Source organism: Petaurus breviceps, unplaced genomic scaffold (assembly GCF_028583685.1).
Source record: "Petaurus breviceps papuanus isolate PSGF00001 unplaced genomic scaffold, PetGlider_PUasm1.0 90784, whole genome shotgun sequence".
In the NCBI taxonomy this organism is placed as follows: domain Eukaryota; kingdom Metazoa; phylum Chordata; class Mammalia; order Diprotodontia; family Petauridae; genus Petaurus; species Petaurus breviceps.
In genome coordinates this window covers 4,034,473-4,044,219 of record NW_027187345.1, presented here as the reverse complement: position 1 = coordinate 4,044,219, position 9,747 = coordinate 4,034,473, and positions in this window count along the sequence as shown.

Genomic DNA, 9,747 nt, shown 5'->3' with positions numbered 1-9,747 from the left:
TTACAGTATAGGTGATCTGGTTACTCTGACATCTCTTCTGTACAATGAGGAGAATAGACTCAATGACCTCTAAGGTCCCTTCCTGCTCTGATTTTATCATCTTATGATATTAGCCTTATTTTTTCTCATTAATAAAATGGGGGTAATAATAAGATCTACCTCACCAGTTTGTTTGTAATACTGTCAGTGAGTGAGGGAAGCATCTACCCCAATGTGAAGACTTTCCCCAGCAAAGGGAGTGCATAAGGACAATCTGTTCCAATAACCATGAAGGCAGCTGAAGTTGGCACTGTGAAGAGCATAGAGATTGAGCAGAAACCCAAGATGTCAAGGTCATCCAATGCATCCTGGGCCATCACTAGTCTTCTTAACGTTTGTCTAGCTACTGGACTTTGATGACTCAGGAAGAGAAAGTAAGGCTGATGACTGTGTAAAGTTCTGCTTCATTGGTCCTCTTTCAAATGGAAGGACAAACAAGAGTAGCTCTATCAGTTTTTGAGTTCCATGTCAACTAATCTCAGAGGTACAGATGAGGTCATATTTGCTTTCCTTTATTGAGGATTCTAGTTCCATTGGCTTGCTACATAAACTTTGGGGATTTTTTGTGTAGACATTTGAGGACAAATGTTTTACTGCAGCTTCTTGGATTTTGTCTCCAATGAATTTTTAGGTATTTTAAGACCTAGTTCTCATTTCCTCCACATTAGACTTCTTCAGATATGAGCAACATGATCTGAAGCAGTAATGTAATAAATGTATTCTTTGTGACTAAAAGAGCTAATGTGCAGTGCTGAGCATGTACTGAGAACCAAACTATTATTCTTTGCAAATGATATGGTAGTATTCTCAGAAAACCCTAGATAATCTTTTTTTTACACATTGTTTACCTTTCTCCCTCCTCATCCACCCCAACTGGGAATTCAAGCTATTCAATAAAGGTTGTACATGTACAGTTACCCAAATCATTTCCATAGTTGTCATATTGTGAAAGACCAACTATATTTCCCTCCATCCTATCCTGCCTGCCACTTATTCCATTTTCTCCTTTGACCCTGTCCTGTTTGCTACTAACTACCTCCTCCCCCAATCTGCTCTTCCTTCTATCATCCCCCCTCCTTTCCCCTACCCCCCTATTTCCCTGTAGGGTAAGATGCTCAATTGAGTGTGTATGTTATTCCCTCTTTAAGCCAAATTCAATGAGAATCAGGTTGTTCCATTCCCTTTCACCTTCCTATTCTTCCCCTCCATTGTAACAGTTTTCTCTTGCCTCTTCTATATGAGATAATTTACCCTAATCTTTCTCTTTCTCCTCCCAATAAATTCCTCTCTCACCTCTTAATTTTATTTTTTAGGTATCATCCCTTCATATTCAACTCATCCTGTGCCTTCTGTCTATGTATACATGAACATACATATGCCCACATTCACATATATATTTTATACACATACACCCTCCTATACATACATATATGTATGTATACATATATTCCCTTCAACTATCCTCATACTGAGAAAAGTTTTATGAGTTACACTTATCATTTTTCCATGTAGGAGTGTAAATAGTTTAACTTCAATAAGTTCCTTATGATTTCTTTTTCCTGTTTACCCTCTCATGCTTCTCTTGCTTCTTTTGTTTGAAAGTCAAATTGTATGTTCAGCTCTGTTTTTTTTTTTCATCAAGAATGCTTGAAAATCTTCTATTTCATTGAATAATAATATTTTCACCTTTAGCATTATACTTACTTTATGGGGGTAGGTGATTTTTGGTTTTAGTCCTAGCTTCTTTGACCTCTGGAATATCATATTCCTAGTCCATCAATCCCTTAAAATAGAAGCTGATAAGTCTTATGTTACTCCTGATTGTGTTTCCACAATTCTCAAATTGTTCCTTCCTGACTGCTTGCAGTATTTCCTCCTTTACCTGGGAACTCTGGAATTTGGCTATAATATTCCTAGGAGTTTACTTTTTGGGATATTTTTCAAGAAGCAATCAGTGAATTCTTTCAATGTTTATTTTGCCCTCTTGTTCTAGAATATCAGGTAAATTTTGCTTGATACTTTTTTCCAAGATGGTGTCTAGGCTTTTTTTTTTATCAAGGCTTTCAGGTAGTCCAATAATTTTTTAATTATCTCTCCTGGATCTATTTTGCAGATCAGTGGTTTTCTAAATGAGATATTTCACATTACCTTCTATTTTTTCATTTGTTTGGATCTGTTTTATAATATCTTGATTTCTCATAAAGTCATTAGTTTCCAATTCCTTCAATCTAATTTTGAAGGAGTTATTCTCTTCAGTGTTTTTAAAATTCCTTTTCCATCTGGCAAATTTAGTTTTTTAATGCATTCTTCTGCTCATTGGCTTTTTGGGCCTCTTTTGCCATCTGAGTTGGTCTATATTTTAAGGTGTTATTTTCTTCAGTATGTTTTTGGGTGTCCTTTAGCTGACTGTTGACTTTCTTTTCATGATTTTCTTGCACGATTCTCATTTCTCTTCCAAAATTTTAATACATAATAAATATATAATAAAATTATCATTTTCATATCACATATAATAAAATTTTCTTTTCCCCCTTTTTTCTTTCCTCAACTTCCAGCCTAGAAATGGCTAACATTAGACATAAATATGCATACATGCGTGTATATACACACATATATGCATCCACATATGTAAAATCATTCTATACATACTCCTATATTTCAGTTTTATCTCTGGATGCAGTTAGTATTTTCCTTCATAGTTCCTTTGCAGTTAATTTGGGTATTTATAATAGTCAAAATGACTTAGTCATTCATTAAAAACCTGAGACTGAGAAATGATAAGTTACTTACCCCAGTTGCTATAGTAAAGTGTGTTTGCTCTTCCTGAAACCAATAGAGGACAGAGAGCTGGAATACTAAGGGTAGGGTTGGAGAGTGAGGGAGTGGAGAGATATGAGATAGAAGTTTCAGCCTATATCATTCACAAACATGGACACTTCTTTAGAAAAGCAATAAGTGTGCAGTACTCATGAATGGCACTGAGTGAGGGATCAATTAATCAAGTAATTAACAAGTTCCCAGAAAGACCTAGATACAAATCTTTCTTCTGACACTTATGACTTGTTTGACCTTGGGCAAGTCAAGTAACCCTTATGGACCTTCTCTGTATATTGAAGGGGTTAGACTCAGTGACATGTTGGATCCTTTTTAAGCCTAACTGAATGGTTCTATATGCCAGGAACTCTGAAACTGCTAGATGATAATACAAAATTAAGCTTCCCTTTATATGATACTTTTTGACTTACAAAATTTTTTCCTCACAACAATCCTGCATATGTTAGTATTAGTGTGACTATATCCATTTTAGAAATAAGCAACCTGAGAATCAGAAGTATTGAGTGACATGCCCATAATTACCGAGTGAATTACAGTGACAGCAAGGATTCCCAGATCTTTTGTCTTCAGATACTGCACTACTTTCATTGTTACTCTTGTTCATTCTTCATTCTTTCTTTCTCTATTTTTTAAAATTATTTATTTTTAGTTTTCAACAATCATTTCCAAAAGGTTGAGTTATAATTTTTTCTCCCCATCCTTCCCCTACCCCCACCACAAAACAGCAAGCCTACTGAATATCCCTTCCCCCAATCTGTTCATCAGCCCCCTAACTTTCTACTAGGGCAAGATGGATTTCTATACCCCAGTGTCTGTGTATCTTCTTTCCCTGTTGCATATAAAAACAATTTTTTGAACATTTGTTTTTAAAACTTTGAGTTCCAGATTTTTTCCCTTCTTCTCTCCTCACCTGCCCCCACAGGGGAGATAAGCAATTCATATAGGCTGTATATGTGTAGTTATGAAAATCATTTCCATAGTAGTTATATTGTGAAAGACTAACTATATTTCCCTCCATCCTATCCCACCTCCCACTTATTCTATTTTCTCTTTTGACCATATCCTTTTTGAAAAATGTTTGCTATGAACTACACTCTCTCCCAATCTGTGCTGCCTTCTATCACCCCCCTCTTATCCCATACCCCCTATTTTCCTGTAGGGTAAGATACCAAATTGAGTGTGTATGTTATTCCCTCCTTAAGCCAAATTCAATGAGAATCAGGTTGTTCCATTCCCTTTCACCTTCCTATTCTTCCCCTCCATTGTAACAGCTTTCTCTTGCCTCTTTTATGAGATAATTTACCCTAATCCACCTCCTCCCTTCTCCTTCTCCCAATAAATTCCCCTCTCATGTCTTAATTTAATTTTTAGATATCATCCCTTCATATTAAACTCATCCTGGGCCATCTATGTATACATGAACATACATATGCACACACTCACATATATATTTATATACAAATACACCCTCCTATACATAAATATGTATATGTATGTATATAGACACACACACATACACACACACACACACACACACACACACACACACATATATATATATATATATATATATATATATATATATATATATATATATATTCCCTTCAACTACCCTTATACTGAGAAAAGTCTTATGAGTTACAATTATAATTTTTCCATGTAGGAATGTAAATAGTTCAACTTTAATAAGTTCCTCATGATTTTTATTTCCTGTTTACCTTCTCGTGCTTCTCTTGCTTCTTTTGTTTGAAAGTCAAATTTTCTGTTCAGCTGCTTTTTTATCAAAAAAGCTTGAAAATCCTCTATTTCATTGAATGACCATATTTTCCCCTGTAGCATTATACTCAGTTTTGCTGGGTAGGTGATTCTTGGTTTTAATCCTAGCTCCTTTGACCTCTGGAATATCATATTCCAAGCCTTTTGATCCCTTAATGAAGAAGCTGCTAGGTCTTGTGTTATCCTGATTGTGTTTCCACAATACTCAAATTTTTTCTTCCTGGCTGCTTGCTGTATTTTCTTCTTGACCTGGGAACTCTGGAATTTGGCTGTGATATTCCTAGGAGTTTTCCTTTTGGGATATTTTTCAAGAGGCAATTGGCAAATTCTTTCAATTTCTATTTTGCTGTCTGGTTCTAGAATATCAGGGCAATTTTGCTTGATAATTTCTTCCAAGATGGCATCTAGGCTCTTTTTTTGATCATGGATTTCAGGTAGTCCAATAATTTTTAAATGATCTCTTCTGGATCTATTTTCCAGGTCAGTGGTTTTTCCAATGAGATATTTCACATTGCCTTCTATTTTTTCATTTGTTTGGATCTGTTTTATAATATCTTGATTTCTCATAAAGTCATTAGCTTCCAATTGCTGCAATCTAATTTTGAAGGAGTTATTCTGTTCAGTGAGTTTTTAAAATTCCTTTTCCATCTGGCAAATTTGGCTTTTTATGACATTCTTCTCCTCACTGGCTTTTTGAGCCTCTTCTGCCATTTGAGTTTATTTTTTAGGGTGTTATTTTCTTCAGTGTATTTTTTGGGTCTCCTTTAGCAGGCTGTTGACTCACTTTTCATGATTTTCTTGCATCATTCTCATTTCTCTTACGAATTTTTCTTCTCGAATTTTCAAAATCCTTCTTGAGCTCTTCCATGGCCTGTAAGCAGTTCATATTTTTCTTGGATGCTTTTGATGCAGGTGTTCTGACTTTGCTGTCTCCCTCTTGCTGCATGCCTTGATCATTTTTGTTCCCAAAAAAGGAATCTACAGTTTGATTCCTGGGCTTCCTCATCTTGCAGGTAAATTACTTGACTTTTGAGTATTTTGCCCCAGTAGAACTCTGATTCCAGAAGAAAGAGAGTTTTGTCCTAAATCACTGGGGTTTTTGCAGCTTCTGGAGCTATGAGTTGAGTGCCCCCTGTACACCCCAGGCTCTGGCTCACTAGTCACACATGCCAAAACTTCCACCTAAGACCATGATCCAGATCCAAGCAGGTTAAAGTAAGAGCAATTACCCTCTGAATGGTTGTTTGTTCCCCCTGCAATCTGCAAGCCAGTATCTCCTTAGACACCCAGGCAATGGCAGCTGCACAGGCACTGCACTTCCACTCCTTCTCACCCCAGGGGCAGGGGCTGGACAGGGCACTCTCAGTCACCCTGTTCCCACAAAGTTCCACACAGATCTTTTACTTTCTTTTTAGCATTTATGAGTTGATAATTCTGGAAACCACCACAGCTGCTGGTGATTCTCTTATCTGAAGTCTTCTCTGGGTCCACTGCTGGTCGAGGCTGCCCTGGGGCCAGGAACCACATGGCTCAAATGGGGCTGCATTCAGCTCCCAGCCTGGTGTGATAGATCCTTCCTGTAGGCCTGCTGGGCTTCTTTCAGTGGGTGCTCTGTTTCTCTTTGTCTCATTGAGGGATCTGTAGCTCTAAAGTTTGTTTGAAGTCATTTTTTACATGTTTTGGAAGTGATTGGAGGGGAGCCTGCATCAAGTTTGTGCTTCCACTCTGCCATCTTGGCTCCACCCTAGAGAATCTTTTCTTAAAATGTTAAGTAGTATCTATTTAAAAGAGCCAGCATTATATTTAACAGTGATATACTTGAAGCATTACCAATATGATCAGGAGTGACTAAGGATGTCTATTATCACCACTATTATTCAAAATTGTACTAAAATTGCTAGCCATAGCAATAAAATAAGAAACATAAATTGAAGGAATAAAAATAGACATGATCATAAACTTCATAAACTCTAGAGAATCAACAAAAAACTAGTTTAAACAATTAACAAGTTCAGCAAAGTTTTGGGGTGTAAAATGAAGCCACAAATGATCAACTTACCTATATACTGCTAACAAAATCCATCAGGAAGAGATAAAAAGAGAAATTCCATTTAAAAATAACTGAAGACAACATAAAACACTCAGGCATCTATCTGCCAAGACAAATGAGGATTATATGAACACAATTAAAAAAAAACACACAGAGATCTAAAAAATTGGAGAAATATCCACTGCTTATGTTGATAGTTTTCCTAATATTGAATCAGTCCTGCATTCCATTTCTGGTATAAATTCCATTTGGTCATAATGTATGATCTTTGTGATATATTTCTATAATTCCCTTGCTAGTTACAGGGCTGGAGGTAAACTCTTAAGATTATAATGAAGGTACAAGCTACAAGAATAGAATTTTGATCCAAATGACATGAAGTTACCTGAGTCACAAGTACAGTATTGTGATTTTTCAATGTGATTTTTCAATCATTTTTCAAATGATCAATTTTTCAATTTTACAACTAAATTAGAATAGCATGGGAAAATTTATCTGTCAGATAAAGGATATAAAATGGATAATTTTTATTACCTGAAATTAAAAGATTTTTTTTGTAAACAAAGCTAATGCAGCCAAACTTAAAAGGAAAACTGGAAAGTGGGAGAAATTTCATAGCATATTTTTTTCTGATAAAGGTCTCATTTTTCAAATAAATATGTAACTGAGTCAAATTTATAGAAATGAGCCATTCCCCAATTGTCAAATGGTCAAAGGATATGAACTGACAGTTTTCAGAAGAAGAAATCTAAGCTATCACTAATCACATGAAGTAATGCTATAAATCACTACTGATTAGGGAAATGTATATCAACTCTGAGATACCACCTCATACCTATCAGATTGACTAACATTACAAAAAAGGAAAATGACAGATGCTGAAGCGGTTCTGGAAAAATTTGGATACTAATGCACTGTTGGTGGAGTTATGAACAAATCCAACCATTCTGGAGAATAATTTGGAACCATGGCCAAGGGGGCATACAACTGTGCATCCCTTTTAACCCAGTGGTACCACTACTAGGTTTGTATTACAAAGAAATCAAATTAAAAGAGGAAAGGACCTATTTGTATAAAAATATGGCAGTACTTTTTATGGTGGGCAAAAATTGGAAAAATAAGGAGATGTCCATCAATTGGGGAATAACTGAATAAGTTGTGGTATATGATTGTGATGGAATTCTACTTTGGTATAAGAAATGATGAGTAGGATGGTTGCAGAAAAACCTAGAAAGACTTACATGATATCATGTAAAATGAAGTGAGTGGAACCAGGAGGACATTTTACACTGTAATGTCAATATTATAAGCATGGTTAACTATGAAAGACTTAGATACTCTGATAAAAGCAATGATCTAAGATAATTCCAAAGGACCCATAATGAATAATGCTATCCACCAGTAGGAGAAAACTGATATACTCTGAATACAGAAAGAAAAATATTTTTTAAAACATCTTAACTTTTATTGTTTCATTTTTGTGTGTTTTCTTTTGTAAGATGGCTAATTCAGAAATAAATTTTGCATTATTTCATATGTATAATCAACATCAAATTGCTTGCCTTCTCAAGGAGAGGGGATGAATAGGAGGGAAGAAGAGAATTTGGAATTAAAATAATATTTTTTTAAAAATATATGCACTTGGGAAATATTTAACAAGATGACTAAGACAATCTTTAAATTTTTTAAAGGAAATGGGTTACTTAATAATTTGTACAATCTGATTTAGTTCTTAGAAACAAAATACTTATCTTGCTTCAGAAATAAGTCATCATAGATCCTGGAGGCAATGACAGCTAGAAGAGTGGGAAGGCATGGAATTAGGGAGGACATTTCTTGTTAATAATACATTGCATAATTAAGAACAAAAGAAAAATCCTGTAGGAAAATATCTTAACATCTGCTGGAATTGCTATTTTGAACAGGGAGATACAACAGGAAAATGTAGCCACCAAAGGCAAGATCTATAAGAGAGCAACATAAACTCTTTAGAAAAGGAACCCAAATTTTTTTAAAAAGAAAAGGAACCCAAAACAGGTTATGTAGAGGTTTTAATTCTATGAGGAATGTAGAGATTTATAAATGACTAAATAAATATATCATGAACCAAAGAATAACTGTCTAGAAAAGCAAAGGTGAGATAAGTAATAATGAAAAAGAAAAAAAATTAGAAACAAGCTTAGAAAATTAATGGATTTTACTTGATCCCTGAAATGAGCAGGGTGGCAAGGAAATGAAAATTAAATAGCTATATAAGAGCAATAAAAAAAAGGAACTAAAAAGTTAAGGGAAAAATGACAAAACTAGGGAAGTGGAGTAACAAAGGGGAAAGAATGTGATGGGAGAGTGAGGGGAAAGGATCCAGGTGGAATACAGTTGGCTTATACTACTAGGGTAATCTAAAATAGCTAAAAATACAAAGTATTATGTTTAGACATAAAATGGAATATGCCTAATTTTTTAGAGGGGGCTCTGAGACAAATGGAAGAAAATATAAACATAACTAACAAATTTTATTATGAATAAATTAGGCCAATAAAACAATTGGAAAATAACAGATTTGGATAAGAAAACACAACCCTACAAGCTGTTGCTTATATGAAACACATGTAAATTACAAAGTCATTAATAGAATAAAAATAAAGGGCTGGAAAAATTACTAAGCATTTTTTCTTGCATAATTTATTTTCTGACAAAAATTGCTAGGAAAATTGGAAAGCAGTCTAGCAGAAATTAGGCTTCAATTGATACCTTATATAACCAAATATATTCTAAATAGATGTGTAATAAGAGGTATTAAATATTACACTTAAAATTTAGGAGAATAGCAGATCATGTATTCTTCATAACTATGGTTAGGATCTGTTCTTAACCAAACAAGGGAGAAAGGCAAATTTGGAGCATAAATGTGAAAAGCTTCTGCATATATACATAAATAAAAAAGAAAGTGGTGGAATGGGAAGAAACCTTTGAATGAAATTTCTCTGAAAAGAGGTTAGTATCCACAATATATTAACAGAGAAGATAATTGGATAAATAAGTGATAA